This window comes from Anser cygnoides, chromosome 10, assembly GCF_040182565.1.
Source record: "Anser cygnoides isolate HZ-2024a breed goose chromosome 10, Taihu_goose_T2T_genome, whole genome shotgun sequence".
NCBI lineage: Eukaryota > Metazoa > Chordata > Aves > Anseriformes > Anatidae > Anser > Anser cygnoides.
The window spans coordinates 5,555,680-5,573,169 of record NC_089882.1 but is presented as its reverse complement, the minus strand read 5'-3'; the positions used below and the strand labels follow the sequence as shown (position 1 = coordinate 5,573,169).

The window sequence follows — 17,490 nt, the reverse complement described above, 5'->3', positions numbered from 1 at the left end:
CAGAAAGGGGCATGCTTTTTTGCGGATGGACTCATGCTGGCATGGGCTAAACGTGAAGGTAAATAGATACTGCAAAGTAAATAGTTGCAGTGGTAATTTATTACAAGCTAGTTTTTTTTTCTATATGCATAGTAGTGTGCTGTAAAGCAATGGATCATATCAGATGAAGCTGTAACATGACAAGATGGATCATTTAATATATTAAATGATGCTGCTGTGTGTGCTGTTGTATCCAAAATATATTAAGAGAAAACAACAACAAAAGCAACAAAAAACTATTGGACAGTATATTTTTGTATCATATGCCTAGATCTGGCTTAGTAAATCTGCTGCATCATTAGCTTCTGCCTGAATTCAGCTTTTAAAATGCTTTACAGTTCTGTAGCCTGTAAATTGTCATTTTATTTTTGTGTGTTGTAAAATAATCATTTGGAAACAAAAGAAAGAACTGGCTATGCTGTTTAACAAGGGTCTGTCCCTAGATCTAGCAGGAAAATACTGTCATTTTAGTTTACATACAAAGAAACAATTTTCTCTTCATTACTGAGATGCTTCCCCTGACTTGCATGTGTTTTGTCCCCTCTGGAAGGGTAGAGGAAACCAAAATGTGCATAGGGCTGGGGATAGTCCTCGGTGCTCCACCAAAGCTGCTGCTCAATGCTAACTGATTTCAAATAGTGTCGAAGACAGGAGTGTAGTAAGCTGTTTATTTTCAGTTGCTTGGGATAATCTAACACAGCCCCATCCATAACCTCCCTTCTCAGGTTTGTATGGTCCCAGGCTCATGAGAATAATTGGCATTATCTGAATGTTTCTGATCATGTGCCTTATAGCAGCTCTCTGGAGATTAATGTGATCAGTGCTGCAATGTGTTCTATTCACATATGGTCCCATGGCTGTAAAAAGCAACTTTGAGTTTTTGTAACAGAAAAAATATGGATAAATACTTTCATCTTTCCTGGGCTGAAATAGATAAAGTAAGCAGGTTGCTGCAGACCTTTTGAAAGTGCAGAAAGTGCAGTGGTGACTCCTTTCATGTACAGTATAGGGCCTTCTCCCACCATCAGTACCACTGGCCATGCTCTCTGCTACCCTCCAGCATCATTTGTTTGTCTCTAGAGGCACACGCTTACAGCCCCACGCCCTTATGTGCTTTAAGCTTAACACAGTTGTCAGTGCTATGTCTCTTACCTGCTAGCAATTACAAGAGAGTTGAAACGTAATTAATTCCAAGAGAGCAGTCAGGGACAAAAATGCTGAAAAAATCTCTTTGAGGGCCTGGCTCAATGTTCATTAGAAAGCAGGTCTCCTGTCAGCGTCAGCAGCCCCGGACCAACCTCATTCCTTTCCCTTCTTTTCTTCTCCTGGATCTGATAGAAAGGGGTTGAAGGGTTTTGTGGAGGCTTCTGCCAGTTCCAGGTGGGGTTCGGGTCCCCATTGCCTCTCTGTGGCTCGCTGTCCCCCCGCATTGAGGAGAGCACTTAGGCTGCTGAAGCAGGAGCTGCTCCTTTTGCAGCTACCCAACCTGGCCTGGAAGGATGCTTGCCAAGGGGCTATGGGTCTTCTGAGAATGCTGGCACAAAAGAAACCTGCTCAGGACAGAAAAGCGCAGGTGTAGATGTTAGAAACATGTCAATGTTAGGGATGGAAAGTATTTTTTTAGTTTTGTTTAAACAGCAGTTTCTGGTGTGAAAACAACTGCAGATTAATTTTTTTATTTATTCACAACCCCTGGCAGCTGCAAGTATTAGCTGTCAGAATATGGCACAACATTTAACTGAATATAAATCCAGTTTTATTTATATGGTAGCTAAGCCAGTATTTCAGCCCATTTCATATTGGCTTCCCAGCCATCCCCTGACTATGGCTCAGTGCCCTTTTGGAGGAACAGTCACAAAGGGAGGTTCACCGAGTTTCTATCCCTGCTGCCCCTGCTAGGTGATGGGGAAGAGAGGGTTCTAATAATGCTGTTGATTTTATGAAGTGGAAACATCTTTATTCACAAAGGCCACTGCGATCATAAATTATAGGCAGTGTTGTTGATGGGGGGATGAGCTGAGTTAGTAACCTGGGGGGTAGAAAGCACTGTATACTTATAGCTGTCCTATGCCCAAGTGAGCCTGTTTTTAAGACAATGATTCTTTCCTCTTTATTAAAACTGCGACCTCGTATGTTTGGCTTTTTCCAATTTTCTCGCTACTGTCTTGTCCTTTATTTTCCTGCCACTTCTGTCTTACAGCATTTCATATTTCTGAATGCATTATGAGGGGCGGGATTCCCTTCCACTGAAGAATTATCTACTAGCCAATGTTGAAAGAAGGATATAAGACTTCATGGACCAGTGAACTAATACGATGTGAAATCCTATTTTCCTATCTTCCAAGTGTCTACAGAATTCCAAGTTAATGTACTTTATATTATATGGTTGCCACCTGTTTATATTATCAATAGTTTGAATATTTAAGCATTACACACTCCATTTTCTACCGATTTGTCTGAATTTCAAGAATGGTTTCTCCTAGTGTCTCCATTCTTTTTTTTTTTCCCTCCCCAAAACAAGTAGTGTGGCCAAGAATTATTAGATTTAAATTTTTCATTAAAAAATTATATAGTTCACAGCACAGGTTTAATTGATCACACTCTTACCTGGTGTAAATCAACACAGCGTTAATTCTAACAAGCTTTTTCACCAGCTGAGCATCTGCTTCTATATATTGTTTTATTACTCTCAAAGCCCAGAAGAGCGCATTTTTAGCTTTGAAGCAGGTTCACTTTTAACAATTCAAAATCCCATTTCATTATCCTATGTACATTTCAGAAACATCATAAATCTCACGTAAACAGTCTATAGTTTCAGTGCATATATTTAAATATGTGATGATCCAAGGGCCTATTGCGTGCTGGCGCACAGACGTGTGGGTGGGTGAACGCACATCGACTCATAAGGGGTCGTTGGATCATTTCTGCATCTGGACTAATAAATGGCAACTGCAGTTAATGGAGAACAATGAATCTTGGAACAAAGGGAAAAAATAGCGCATCTGCTAAAAGGAAAGATGTGTCGAATACTGATTAGGAAAGAGATCTGGGAGTTGTTGTAGAAAATCTCTAAAGCATTCAGCTTAATGTGCAACTGCAGTGAAAAGGGCAAGCAGAATGCTGGCTTGTATTGCTGGAGGAAGGCAATATAAATCAAAGCAGCTGGCTTTGTTACTATCAGGCATTGTTTTGACATCACCCAAAGAACTGAACTTTATTTGCTATTGGTCACTACAGCTTCAGAAGAATGTGTTTTTTGCTGGAGGGGATTTTCTGTATAGCAAACTAAATTACCGTCCTCTGCATTTTAAGATAATGGGGAGGATGAAATAGGAAAAAAATCAGCTCATTAAGAAGTAAAACGTTTACTCTGACTGGTATAATTGTTCGTTGCCAGCAAAGAGTAGTCTACAACTTGACCTGAGTTTCAATTTCAGAAAAAAAGATGTGGAAATATTACCTAAAATGCAGTGAATTCAGACTGAAAATCTCATTTCATGACAGCTCTAAACTGATGTGAGTTATCAATACAAAGGCAGCAAATGATAGAGAAAATGTAACTGCAAGTGAATGAAAGGCACAGACATAATAAGCTCAACGCGCTTATCTGCTTACAAGCATTTGAATTTTGTTGTGTGTTAATTTTACAGGATTTTCACAAAGAGCTCAGGAAGTGTTATGCTTAAAAAAGAAATACAAAACTCATTGCAGAACCCGTTGAAGCTTTTATGGCCTGTAGGCTGTCAGCATTTCCATCGTGGTTCCCTGCATGCAGAAGTTGACACTTCAGCTATAAATAATCACTGCTGGTTGGAAATTGGGTATGTAAAACTCTAGCTAGAGTCAAGTCATAGTCTCTGTGAAAAAGATACATAAAGGAGGTATTCTAAACAACAACAAAATTTCTAGTCATTCCTGTTACACTCAAAGAGAATATGTGAGCCCAACAATATGTTTTTATTTGATTTGAAAAAAAGATTTACCTACTTCTCCTCTCCGTACATTTGTAACGTGAAATCCCTTCGGAATGTTAAAAATGACTGTACTTTCTCCAAAGCTGTCATCTAAATTCAGAGGAAGAAAACTCCAGGCACATGAGGTACAGCGCATCGCTCTTCGCCTGTGCACCATCCGTGGCTGTAGGGTGCTTGCAGCAGAGCTGAAGAAGCAGGGCAGCCCCAACTTCTCCTGCCCCTGGAGAGTGTTTTTCTGGTGGGCCACCCACTCTGACAGAATAACTGAATGTCACCCCAAACTCCTATGGTCCTCTTGAAGAGGGGTCAGGGCTTTTTGACCCATTACATTTCTGGAACCAGCTCTTAATTGTAAGAACTGCAGGTAGTACTAATCACATAACAAGTGAGCACAATCTCTATGCAAGGTTTTCTGTAGCACAGGACTACACAGCCTGAAATACCAGCCAGTTCCACTGGGACAGAACATCTCTGATCCTCTGGGCTACGAGCAGAAGTTCACTCATTTCCCAAATCTGATTCCATTCTGATCTGAAAAGAATTTAGAAGTAATAGTTTCAGGCTGTGATTACCTGTCATATCAATTGAGTGATGATAGGTGAGAAAGATGCCTTATTATCTTTTCCTTTTGCTGTATCCAGCGCAGGATGGGTGATGGTCACCTTCCCTGTTATGCCTGTGATACAAGCTGTGATAGTCAAGATCTAATCCTGGGGAATAGTTTCAGTCCCTTGAGCCTGGTACAGTGCAGCAGATGCTCAAGTAGTCCAACATTAGTTAAACTCTTATGTCTCAATTTAAAAACCAGATGTATTATTTTGTAGTTATATTCCACTCAATGTCCAACAACAAGAAAAAATTAGAAATGTGGTGTGAGTTGAACAGTTTTCACTTTAATGGTATTTTAATAATCAGGAAAATCACCCATGTACAGTAAAGATAAATTGCTTTGCTACAGGGTAATATAAACTTTAACAAGTATAATAAATATTTCTGCTTGACCAAGAAAGCTGAAATAGTGGAAAACTGTTTAAATATGTGCATCAGAATGAAGATGAAAAACTGGTGAGTATTTAAAAAAAAAAAAAATTATGTTTTTGTGTTAAACCTCTAACTGTACTTACAGAAAACAGAATTTGGGACATTGATTTATTTTCTAAAAGCCACAGGAAAGGGAGTGATATCAGCAGTACTATAGCCGTTATGAGATGTCCAGTTTTCAAGATCCATTGCTTTATATTAATATCTCTTTTTGGGTGTCATACCTCAACTTATCTAAGTGTCTAAAAGTGGACCTCTTTGTTTTAGGGGAACCTATTGCATGTACATACAGAACATATTTGAAAAATAATAGTCATGGGTCCTAAAAATAATAATAATAAAAAAAAACAAAACACCAAAACCAAACCAAACCAACCAAAAAGCCCTCCAAGAAAAGATTCGTGAGAGATGAGAATTAAATGTACTACCCTACCCCATAATTAAAAGGATCAGAATCTACTGTAAGTTGTTTAGAAAATCATTTGCAGGTCAATTGTCAAAAGTGTTGGAGCAGTAAGGACTATAAACAATGCAATGCTTGTAGTATTTTCCATTCCTAGTGTGAGACTGCATTTATAGTCTAATTAAAATCAATGTAATTTTGGTGTTATGTAGCTACAAAACTCAGATTTATTTCTTTTCATATTGTTACTAAAGTAAAACAGGATTAAAGCATTCAAGATTATTTAGAAGAGAGGCTTCCATCTCTACATTTCTTTAAGCTAGAGATTTGTTTGTGGCAGACCATGCAGTTCAATAAATAAAACCATGTTTTTTTTCATAGGAAAACTCCTTTCCTGGGAGTTACAGACGTGGTCCCTGCCAAGGCAGTATATCTCAGTGATACAGAGACGGACCGAGATTGTTTCCCATTTCCCATCAACAGCCAAGGGATGTGGCAAACGAATATTACAGGGCCCTGAGCCAGGAAGAGCTTGTCTGTATGAAATTACAGGTAATAAAAAATAGCAAAAAGTAATAACTTTATTAGGCCCTTTTTTCCTATTTGTCATTAGTGGCATGCTAATACAGAAGGAGCGCATTTTGCTACTTGGAAACTGGGGTTTCACGCTTGCATCGAGCTTTCTTTTCAGTTGTTTTGATACCAGTCTTTCCCACTTTCTGTAAAGGATGCTTTATAACTTTATTTAATTTTCTTTTCCAAAGCTATTATATTTCTCCCCTGCTAAGAAATGTCTAACTTGAGTCAGAACATCCGTCTACAATAGCTGTTTTCATCTCCCTCTTTTTCCCCATAGATATTGTCAGTTAGCTCAAACTTGGGAATCCTTTATGTCAGACATATCTAATCCAGGCACGACCAGTATTTTAGAGAAAGATACAGTTTTCAGTATGACTTGGGTGTTCCTGCATCTCTCTCTGGACATTTTCAACATTTTTTTTTCCTTTACTGACTTGTAGGTTTTGTTTGTTTGCTTTTTCCTGTGTATCTTTTTCATTTTGCTTCGTTGGGAGAGGTGAAAGGTGGAGAAAAAGTAGACTGCTTTCCAATTTATGCTTTTATTTTTACCCTTTCCATTACCTTTTTCCTACTTCTCTTTCGTTGCTTCCAAACTGTCTCAACAGGAACAAAAAAGCGTTGCTCTGGGTAGATGTCACCAGTATTTACACTTTCTCTGCAAGGGACAAATGTCATGGAAACAGGTGCAGTATAATCTTCTGACAACACCATAATCCCTATTGTTGCAGATCACTGCAAGGTCAAATTATAACAAAGAATGTATAAATTTTCCCCATCTAGCCCCGGAGAAGAGCAGCTTAATTCAGTGTGGTGTTAGTAAAAGAAGCGCAGAAAACTTGAAGTTGACCTCTTGATCTTCCAGCCGTAAGTTTAAAATAAAATCTTTCTGATTGTTTCCTCCAATTTTGCTTCAGCTTTCTTTCTGTGTTCTCTGATGTGCGGGTATAACCTCTGGAGGTGTCATCCATGCTAAGAAGCAGCAGTGTTCTGTCTTCTCATCAAATGAATGGAGGATGCTGTGCTACTGGAGGGTTTCACACATTGCTCTGATTTGGTTCACTACCCTGCCTTGTCCTGACTTTTCAATTGTGCCGAATAATTTCATTCATTTCTGCTTTCTGTAAACACCATAGAGAAAAATTATTTTCTGAGAGAGAGCAGCTTCCCTATTCCTGTGTGGCTGCTGTGTGCTTTTGTAGCAGGCATTTCAAAATACAGGCACGAGGATCTTGGTGGATAAAAATCAAAGCAGGTTTATGTGCTGAGGTGAGCAACCTGAATGAAACGGCACTGCAGTCGTGAGCACAGGCTCCCATTAGAGTTGTTTCAGGTAGACAGTGTCCAATATCTTTTGTAACTCAAATAGACTTATTCATGTGCATGAAGGAGCATGTGCAGGAGTCTAATGTAAAGATAAAGATAAAATGAAACTGCAACCCACTCCCTCCCTCATTTTGTAATAGTACACATAGACATGAAGGCTGATTGTCAGGGATGCTCGAGGGGTATGCAGAGCAGCTGTAAATTTGCCTATACCTGTTCAGTCACTGATGATTTTCCTGAAAATCAAACCGGCACTTCTCAGGGCAGTCAGAAGGTGGCTGCAGAAGGAGCCAGTGGATAGGGACTCTGGTCCTGCCAGCTGTGGGCTAATTTCGGTGTGTGCTTCTCTGCCTGCTTCCTCTAACCACAGAGGTGAACCAGCCCTCTCCTGCAGGGACATGCTTTGTCAGGGGTAGGTAAACCTGATGTATATCCATAGGCGAATCTTGGTTTAAGACGGATTTGTGAATCTATGGCAAAATAAAGGGGATTTACCAAGAATAGAATATTTGTCCTCTCGTTAGGACAAGGAAATGATTTTATGAAGTTCTCACCCAGCAGAAAACATATGGATTTCCGTGTTTTCTGATGGAACGGTATGGGATTCCCACGCGAAGGAGGTTGAGGTGATCGCCACCCATGTGAGCAGTGCAGTGCTGGGAACACCTTGTGTCTCTCCTCTGTTTGCACAGGGGAATCGTGCAGGCAGTGGGGAGTAATTAGAATTGATTTCTGCTGTCTGGGTTGCACACATGGATTCTTCTATAATTGAGAGAGATTTCACTGATGGAATTGAGCTGATTAGCCTGAACAAAGTAATGTCGCATCCACATGCATCCTGCCTTCACGTAATTATAATTGTTGGTCTTCCAAGAACAACTGAGATCGGGTCACTGTTCACTGGAGTACTCTGTAGATGTGTAGGAGGAGATAGTTTCTTCTCCTAAGTACTTCCAGTCTAAATGGAGAATGAAAAGGCAAGAATAGCAAGAGAGAAGAAGGTGAAGTAGTCTGCTGAGCTCAGATGGGTGGGCAGTGACTGAACTGAGTAGAACAGCAATGTCCAGGGGCTTTGATTCACCAGTTTGTCCACTGGATCACATCCATGGTCTTTTCAAGGCACTCTAGTACACGCATCTTTGATTTAATTAATTTATTTAGTATGCTCTGTCTTTAAAAGCAAAAATAAATTGATGGGCTTGTGAAGAGGGACTGAAAACAAATGCCTTTGTTTTAAAATTAGCAAATTTTCAGTGAGTTCATAATGGAAACCTTCTCACACAAAGCCTTGTAGCAGAAATTTATATTTATTCGCAATTTACTGCTTAGGAAGATGCTAGCTTTTGTTTGCCTTAACAGTGTTGTCTCTATCACTCCTAGACAGGTAAAATCTGATTGTAAACTTCCTTAAAATAATGATTTTTTTGTTATTGTTGTTCTTCATGATTTATGGATGTATTTGAAAGGTTTACTGTAAAAGGAGCTCTGCCATCACACATTTACATAAGCTCCTTATGTCAGACAATAGCTTTATTTGTTCCTGCATATACCATGAATTTTTCCTCCATGTTTAAATGTGGATTCACATTTGGGGATGATAAAAGGGTTTGAAATTAAGCTGCTCCTAAGTTAGCTGCAGCACCTTGTTTCAATTAGACATTCAGACATTATAATAATCCCTATCTGGAAGACTATTCCACTATGTAAATGAAAGACTATAAGCAAGAACGCCTGAGAACAACACCTCTCCCCTCCCCAATTCATTTATCCTCTGAATATTTTCATGCAGCACCTTTCAACATACTCAGATCTAGTTCTGCCTTTACCTCACTAACTCTCCCAAATGTTGCCCAGTGATAAAACCAGAGTCCAGAAATTTTTCAAAACAGTTGTTTCTTTGTGAAATGTTAGGTACAGTTTTTGTTCCTATCAGCACCTGAGATACAAAATCCCATATGATGAACCATGTGAACTAGCTGTGTAATTAAATGGTATACGCTTCCCTGAGGATATTTTCATTTTATTGGTGTTTTCTAGAAAGCGCTCACATTGAGTCTGCTTGAAATAGAGAAAGCAGCAATCTGTGTGTCTGTTTTGCTTTGTCTGATTAATAAAGGAAATTATATATATTTCAGTTGAAGATACTGTATGATATGGCCTTGCAGAGCCCTGTGGAAGTGAATAACGCCCCACATAATCTTGTATTTCTCTTCCACCAATGCCTTTCAGCATTCAAACAGATTTGTTGGTGCTGCTTTAAGCTGGAGGCTGTGCCTGTGTTCCTGCTGACAGGTCCCCGCGAGGCTGCGGTGTTGGCTAGCGAGGCACTGCCCCGACACAGGGAAAAACAGTAAATATGTAACTTGTGTTCATGTTGAAGAGGTTTCCGCGTGGAAACTGAGGGGACAACTTGTGTGCTGAAGGCTTGAGGAGGCCTCGTGAGCCCTGGGGAGGGGACGAGGCTGAGCTCTCTGCCAGGTGTCTGCTTGACCAGGTGGGCGACCTCGGGCATCTCCTGCAGATGGGCAGCAGGATGATTCCTGTGCATCCCACAGACAGGCTGCAGGAGGGCACGGAGCACTTTGAGCAGTCACTGATACAAGCAGCTATACAGTTATACACGCTGCATATCAATAAAACACCTCATCTTGCAAACAGCTCTGCTTCCCCTGACTTTGATACTTTTTCTCAATAACTATTTAGTGTCAGCTTCATGTGTTTTAATTCATTCCAATTCTCCAAACCAGCAGCAGCTGAAGCACTGATTTCTCCAATTAGTGCAGCCTTGCTCCTGCATGTTAATAGTGTCCTCAAGCTGCTTTCTGCTCCAGGAAGCACACTTTTAAGACAACCAATTCTTCAGTTTAGTTCAGGTCAGCTGAAGTGAGGGTAACTTTCAGGAGCAAACATTGGTGAAAAAATACTGATTTCCTTGTCAAACAGAGGCAGTAAGGTAGGGGCAGATGGCAGGATACCAAATTCCACCTTTTCTGTACTGAAATTCAGGGTCTGATATACTATTAGGTAGTAAGAAGCTGTCTATTCGCCAGAGGGTTTTGTTCTGTCATTTGTGTCATAGTATCTTAATGATTTACTTGTGAATTTAGCAGTTACAGGAAAGTTCATAGCTGGTCACACCAAGTATTGCATCTTCTCAGGAAGGAGAATATTATCTGAGGAAAGTGTGTGTGTGTGTCGTAGGTAGGGAGAGAAGAAGCTGACAGCATCTATCTACGCTAAAGGTCTGATGCTTGTTCATTTATTTGGGAAATCTCCACAATGGCAATAGCTCAGATTGTGAGCCTGTGTCTCCTGTTTGCAAGACTCCTCACGCAAGCTCACGCAAGAAGTCTGTTCCACGAGACTTACAAATAGGAAAGTATTTAGGAGTTACCTACATCGGGCAGTACAGAGCAGCGCAAAGCTAGCCTTGAAGAAACCAGCTTCAGATGAGAAGCGTTTGCTTTACCTTAAAAAATCTGGGATTGTTTCACAGACCTGAGCAAACAGCGATGGTACTTCCAAAAGCAAACGGTACGCCTGCGTCTCACTGCAGCATCGTTCACTTGACTGGACAGCCTTGGCATGGCATGCACCTTGTGGGCTTGCTGAAGTCCTACCTCTCACAAGGTAGGTAGCTTTTCTGAGTTGAATTTGGAGAGTATCACAGACACCATTAAATAAGACATATAATGATAGTCTACTACCGGAAAACCACACTGGTGGCTCCAGTGCCACGGTTAAGATCGTGGTGCTGTGGCACCAGGAGAGGGCACCAGAAGCCCTGACTCTTCCTCTGTGCCCCAGGACTGGAGGTGCACAGGAGGAAGTCCCCCACAAAGCAACGTTTCTCTTCTGGACGTACCCCTTCGTTCTTAGATTCAGAGCTACCTCATGGTCTGACCTGGGGAGGCTGGGTTTTTACCCACGAGAGCTGGCAGTGCCCTGTGTAGGTTAATTTTTTTTCTACTGACAGTACTGAGCGGACAAATATTCATGCACAGCATGACACTCAGAGCTGGCATTAACTGGTATGTTGATTAGCAGTTTTAGCAAAGAGCTGAAGATATAATTGGGAGGAAGAGTGAACTGCATGCAATCTCACTTGTGCCGCGAAGGTGTGAGGTTCATTAGCAAAACAGCGTTGGCGAATTTGTCCTTCCTCTTTCATCCTGCGGAGACTGCGTGAATTGGCTTGTGGTGGTTTGATTCTGTGGTTAAATACGGCTGTCTGATTTGCAGCCTTTGAACAGTTTTAGGCAGATTGCACAGCTGAATGAAGTGGGAGCAGCGAGCAAACCAGGTGTGCCTGGGGAGAGGCAGAAAGGGGCTTGCTTTCAGCAACGGCCTGCAGAGAAGGTGGGATAGAAAGCCTGAGGAGGCTCCAGTCATCTCCTGACCTTTCTGTAGTCAGACACATTTGCCTGGCGTGTTCACATGAATGCATCCACCTAACACCTGCCTCGTGCAAGTTCATACTTGAATATAGTAATCGAGTCTCTGGGAGAAAGCTGCCTTGGCTCGCAGGCTGGGAGCGTCAGACTGACTGCGCAAAGGACTGGAGGTCCGAAACCAGGCTGATTTGCCACGAAAGGAATTAGAGGCAGTGGCTTGAGTGATGTATGTTATCCCAGATGAAATATCATGCTTGCAGTGATTATTTTCAGCCTTAGAGCATCGAGAGTTGCTGAATTGTTTCAGGTGTCGGAACTCTTATCTCCAAATCACCACTGTTATCCTGGCACGGCGTTGTGTCTTCAGGTCTTTCTTCCTGCAGCTTTGGGGTGGATACAACTTTGAAATTAATTGGACAAACATAAGGCATCTGTTCATTAAATGTGCACCACGTACAACAGTCACTGGGTATAACCAGGTGTCTCCTTAGACAAAACCTTTGGCATTCAGCACAGCGATGCTGTAAATGCCTACAGGTGGTCACAGAAGTTCACACCCCTGGGCTTTCTTATGAACAATGCCATTTTAGAAATGCTTTCATGTTAAGGATTTGAATATGTGTGTTTAGTTAGTATATATAAAATAATATCCATGTCTTTATTCAGCTTTGAACCTACACATAGAGATCCCCTACCTAACTGTCCTCATTGCACATCCAAGATTCAAAACCCCAGCAGCCCTTTGCCAGCCACTTCCGTGAAACCCCAAAGATTTCTCTTCTCCCCCAGGCTGAAAAGGTCCTACACCCCCACGGACCCTCCTCACTGACAGGGCTTTCTGGTGGGCCCCCTGGTCACCTGCCTGGCTCCGTCTCCTGCTCGTCCTGACCAGGCCTCTGGGGTGCCCCAGGCCCGACCTCCATCGCACCTTGGGGCTGTCCCTAGCCCAGCCCATCTTGGGTGCAGAGGGATGGCACAGTGTTGGCCCCACTCCCTGTTCTTTGCCCTTTTCCCCTTCCCAATCCTCTTCCTTTTCAACTTCCTCATTTTTTTCTTTTAACTTCAAAAGATCCCTTCCCCTTCTGTCCCCTGAGCTCCTTTCCATTAGAGAAAATTGTCCAAAATAACCATCATAATGCCACAGAACGGAAAGCTGAAAAAATTTCATGTTTAAGAAAAACTGCAAAAGAACATTAATCTATGAAGCATGTGGCTTTATTGCCAACCCCCTGCTACATTGCTATTGTTTGTGCTATTCTGTCTGATTTCTGTCTTTTTGAATGTTATCTCAGGAGTGTGCACGCAGCCTAATATAACACTGAACTTGTAGTCATTACTGCCATAGAAATAATGATAAATTGTTCTACGAGCAAAACGAATCTTGTGCAAATTGGATAGCAAAAAATGTTTCTCAAGAAGCTTTAATTTAAGCCGGTATTATATTTCTCTCCTGATTCAGAAGTGATTTGTTCATTTTGATCACACCCCTGTTTCACTGAAGTATCACTCTCTTGCCTGTTGGCATTACTTCTGATTTACATCAGCGGTCAAAACTGCATTCCTCTATTACTCTCTCTTCTTTTCTCTCTCTTTTTTTTTTTTTTTTTTTTTTTTTTTTTTTTTTACTAATTCCAGTTTGTCTTTGGCCTTTTTGGGTTCTGTAACTCCTGCAGGAACAAGTGAAAGCACTTGTACACTACAGGTGAAAAGTGTGGTGCTAATTAAAGCCTCATGATTCATTGTCATTCTTACATGAGATAGAGACAAGAGCATTGGTGCAATTTATCTTACTCTTTGGGTTGCAGTCCAAGCATCTTCGTTGTGGGTTGAGCCATATTTGACGTTCTCTTGGAACAGGAATTTCTCCATTGCTGTGCACAACTTGCAGCACTGCTTGCATGCTTTTCCATAGTTTTGTCAACCTACAGAGCTAGTGGAGATCTATGGCCTCCCTGGTTTCCACCTAATAACCTTATCTTTGGTGGACAGAAGTAGAGCTTTCTGGGAAACATGTATGCAAGGTTTCCCTCAACTTATGTTTAGGATAAAGATTAACTGCATATCTTGAAGACTAAATACTTTCCATGAACTGATATCATAGGGAAAATGTCATTTTATCTATACCGTTGTCTGTTATCAGCATTATATTCACACCATATGTAATGAGCCAATACACATAACAACATAATTTGAAGAGACAGGATGTTGTATTTATAAATTCTATTCCATTTTTTAAACTACATTTGCCAATTGATATGTTAGTAACTATAATAGATGCCCACAGGGGTTATCTGGGATACCTGACTCTGTTACAGAGGTATTTAAAATCAGCCTTGGCAGAATGGTCTGTGACCACATCTAGATCAGCTGTGGTTTAAAACAGCTTTTGTCAGCTTGTCTACTAATTTAAGTTCAAATAACACCGTTTCATGAGAAATCTTGAGTCAAAACACATAGGAATTCAAGTATTTCTTGTTGGATTTTTGTTGTTTGTTTGTTAGTTTTTAGCGAAGCACAAAGCTGTCTGAAACATTCACACCTCCAGCCATTGCTTTGAAGTTTTAAGTGTTATTTTATTTTTTATTTTTTAAACTGAAAACATAATCATTTTAAAAAAATGAATTTTTCTCGGCTGTTCTTGAGAAGCATAACTTGCTATCCCATTTTAATTTTCGACACAGAACATTAAAAATAGCTGTGTATGGTAAATCAATACTGTCTCCTGTTTAAATATCTAATTTGATCTAAAATGTGACTATGTTTTAAACTTTTTTGTGGATTTTTTGACAGCACTACTAAAATCTGAATTAACAGTCAGGTAATATTAGGGAATAAATAATTCTCTTGTCTCTCCCGGGCTGTATGCAATACACACACTCAACGCGTCACCGTTGGGCACAGGGTCACACCCACGTGCAGGCCGACCCAAACTGTCAAATAAGGACAGCACAGAAACGTGTCCCATCTAGCTGCTTAATGAATTCACATCTGCAGTCTAGGGATTATAGGAAGCTGACACCTAGGGCCCCAAATCTTGCTGACTCTTTCGTCTTTCAGTTCCTTCTTCCGGAGTGTAGGCACAGAGATCTGCCAGAGTGCGTTGGTTACAGGGTAAATTAAATCCCACAGCATCCTTTCACCCATCTGGAAACAGTAATTCTGCCTGATTCCCATTGACCCCACAAGATTAATGGGCAGTTGATAGCCTTTATATTCTAATTTTCCACCGAAGAGCCCCATTATATTTTGACTCTTGTGCCTGAAGAAATGCATCTTCATGTAGAATTAAAAATTTTATGAGTGCAAAAGTCAGACCAGAGGAAGTCATGCCTATATTGAATTTTTCCTTTGTGTTTCAATCCCTGCTTCCTCCTGCCTTGGACAGACAGTTTATAAGAATTACATTTTTTAATGGCTACTATTAGGGTTTTTGTTGTTGTTGTTCTTTTGTTTGTTTGTTTTTGTCTTTACTTTTGCTGTGGTTACGTTATTTAACATCCCTCTCTTTTTCTGCAGTTAGTCCAATCTCTTGACAATAAAGGTTGAAGACAAAATCATCCATTTTCGACAAATACATAAGATTATATCTACTGACTGTGGCAAGAAGAGAAAATATGGCCCCTTCTACAAACCACGGGATGACCAATGAATCCTGAAGATATCTATATAGGTAAGAATGAGGTAGTCACATACAGAGAAGAAACATCTGAAACAGTTTTGTATTTTATTCACAGTTTGAAAGAAAATGGTAACCTCTTCTTCTCCCTTCCCTCTGTCAAGCAAGCATGTAAACCTCTTAATGCATTTCAGTGCATCGTGAATAGCACTGGGAAAGGATATGTATTCTAGTAATGGTAAGAGAAATATAAATGCTTTGGGTGTTCACAATGTGGACACAGGGTTGAATATAGCTTTCTAGAAACAATTGCTTTTAGAAAAGTTTCTTTTGTACATTGGTGATTACTGTCATCATGGCAAAATTATGTCTGACTTCCATTCCTGTCCAGAGTTGGGATGTTGGCATGGGGATTTCTTTCTTCAGTGGTTGTATAAGGGATGCGTGCGACTCTTCAAGTGTGGAATATACGCTAGGCTGTGCTCACAGGTCTCTTAAGAGGTTGGTTTTGTATACCCAAAATGTAGCTGTTTTGCTTTTTGTGATTTAAAAAAAAAAAATTATTGATCTGTAATACAAGTGCATTTAACTCACAAATGAAGCAAGACACTTTAAAAATATACTTTCCATTGTGCTTTTCCCTGCTGTGGTGTGTTCTGCAAAGTCACTGCCAGAGAAACACATATGAGCCCAGCAAAAAACAGATGGCTAAAGGACTGAGAAAGCAGTTTCACAGAGTTGAAATCTGGGAGCTGTTAGAGATGATAGATATATTTGGAATAGCATATAGGATAAATTTTCAGCTGGCGGAAGCTATCACAGCTATATTAGCATCTAGGAGCTTGAAGTCAGCTCAGCTTGAACTTCAAGTGAAACTATGGTAATTTACACCGAGGCTGCGTTCTGTATCATTAAATCAGTATGTAACATAGCACACCCATGTGAATCTAAATACAGGTGAATTTGACAGCAGTTTTTCTCAGATGGCATTGTTTTCCCTCAGTGTTGGATTTAACATCTAGCCAAACTGGTATGTACATTTAAGATGACAGCTACCTCCATTCTTGCTGTTGATTTTGGGGGAATATATGACTTCTCTGAGACAATTTTCCAAGCTCTCAGGCAAGATACAGGTGTTGTAACCAGCGATTTTTCCTGCTCCCTCCCAGGGCTGGACTATGCTGATTAGGATAGGAGGATGCCAGAGCAGAATAAGCCTGCGAAGTTTGCTGCAGCTGGAGCCACTTCAGATCTAGGCAGGTCTCAAAACCAAATTCTGTTTTTACTGATCATAGGACTGGGATTAATGGGTTTCTTTTGAGGTAATCTTCACAGCAGTACACCCTTGGTTTGTTGCAGGGTCCTGTTGGCCTGGACCTTGTCCTTAGTTGGGCTTTGGTCACCAGAATGTAACAGCAAGAGCTGCAGCTGCAGCACAACCACTGTAACCAACTCACATAACCTTCTTATAATGTACATTCCTCTTTCAATCTTTTTTCTTGAAATAAAAAGTATTTTAAGAAGAATATATGTAGTCTTCATGTTACAGTAACACATTGTGAACAATTTACCACGACTAGGAAAAATTTGCCATAGGGTTAATTAAATTCACTGTTTAGGGAAAAAAAAAAGCAAAACCCAATTGTCATCTGCCAGTAATTAGGTCTCGTTATACTTTGTCAGTTAGACAGAGAAGCTCTCCATTACAAAATACCTATTCCCTCTGGTACCCACAGACTGGGATCTAAACACCTCTTAACATGCTACTTGATGTTTTCTCATTGCTCACTAAGAGATGCACTTTCCAACCTTGCAGTTGTTTGCTTGGCTCCCATTTGAATCCTTACAAGTAGTTTGCCATCCATCCTGAGCTGCAGACCGTAGTAGACATTTCAATTCCAAAATATATACTGGCACAAAGTGAGAAAGCAATAGAGACTCTCTATATCTACTTAATATCCTCTGCTTATACAGTTATGGATTTTGTAGACCTTCAGATAGTTCTGAATCATTCAGAAATCCTTCTCAGACTTATGCTCCACTCAGAGTATAGGTTCTCCGTACGGATCCTGGGATGATGACTTACATCCCTTATTCCTTGCTCCATCACATTACATTTAC

At 40.5% G+C, this 17,490-nt stretch overlaps 1 long non-coding RNA gene across 3 annotated transcripts in view; it reads left to right on the top strand.

Moving 5' to 3' along the window:
• Window positions 1-16,751, top strand: part of LOC125184067 (uncharacterized) — a 58,355-nt gene extending 41,604 nt beyond the window's left edge. For 2 of the 3 annotated variants that reach the window (XR_010834011.1, XR_010834013.1), the window contains exons 3-7: window positions 3,690-3,860; window positions 5,839-6,009; window positions 6,642-6,719; window positions 6,817-6,900; window positions 15,270-16,751. This is a non-coding gene — a long non-coding RNA (uncharacterized lncRNA). Of the gene's footprint in view, window positions 1-3,689; window positions 3,861-5,838; window positions 6,010-6,641; window positions 6,720-6,816; window positions 6,901-10,855; window positions 10,990-15,269 lie in introns of all 3 variants that reach the window. The other variant, XR_010834012.1, reaches the window with a different exon arrangement.
• Window positions 16,752-17,490: the final 739 nt, after the last annotated feature.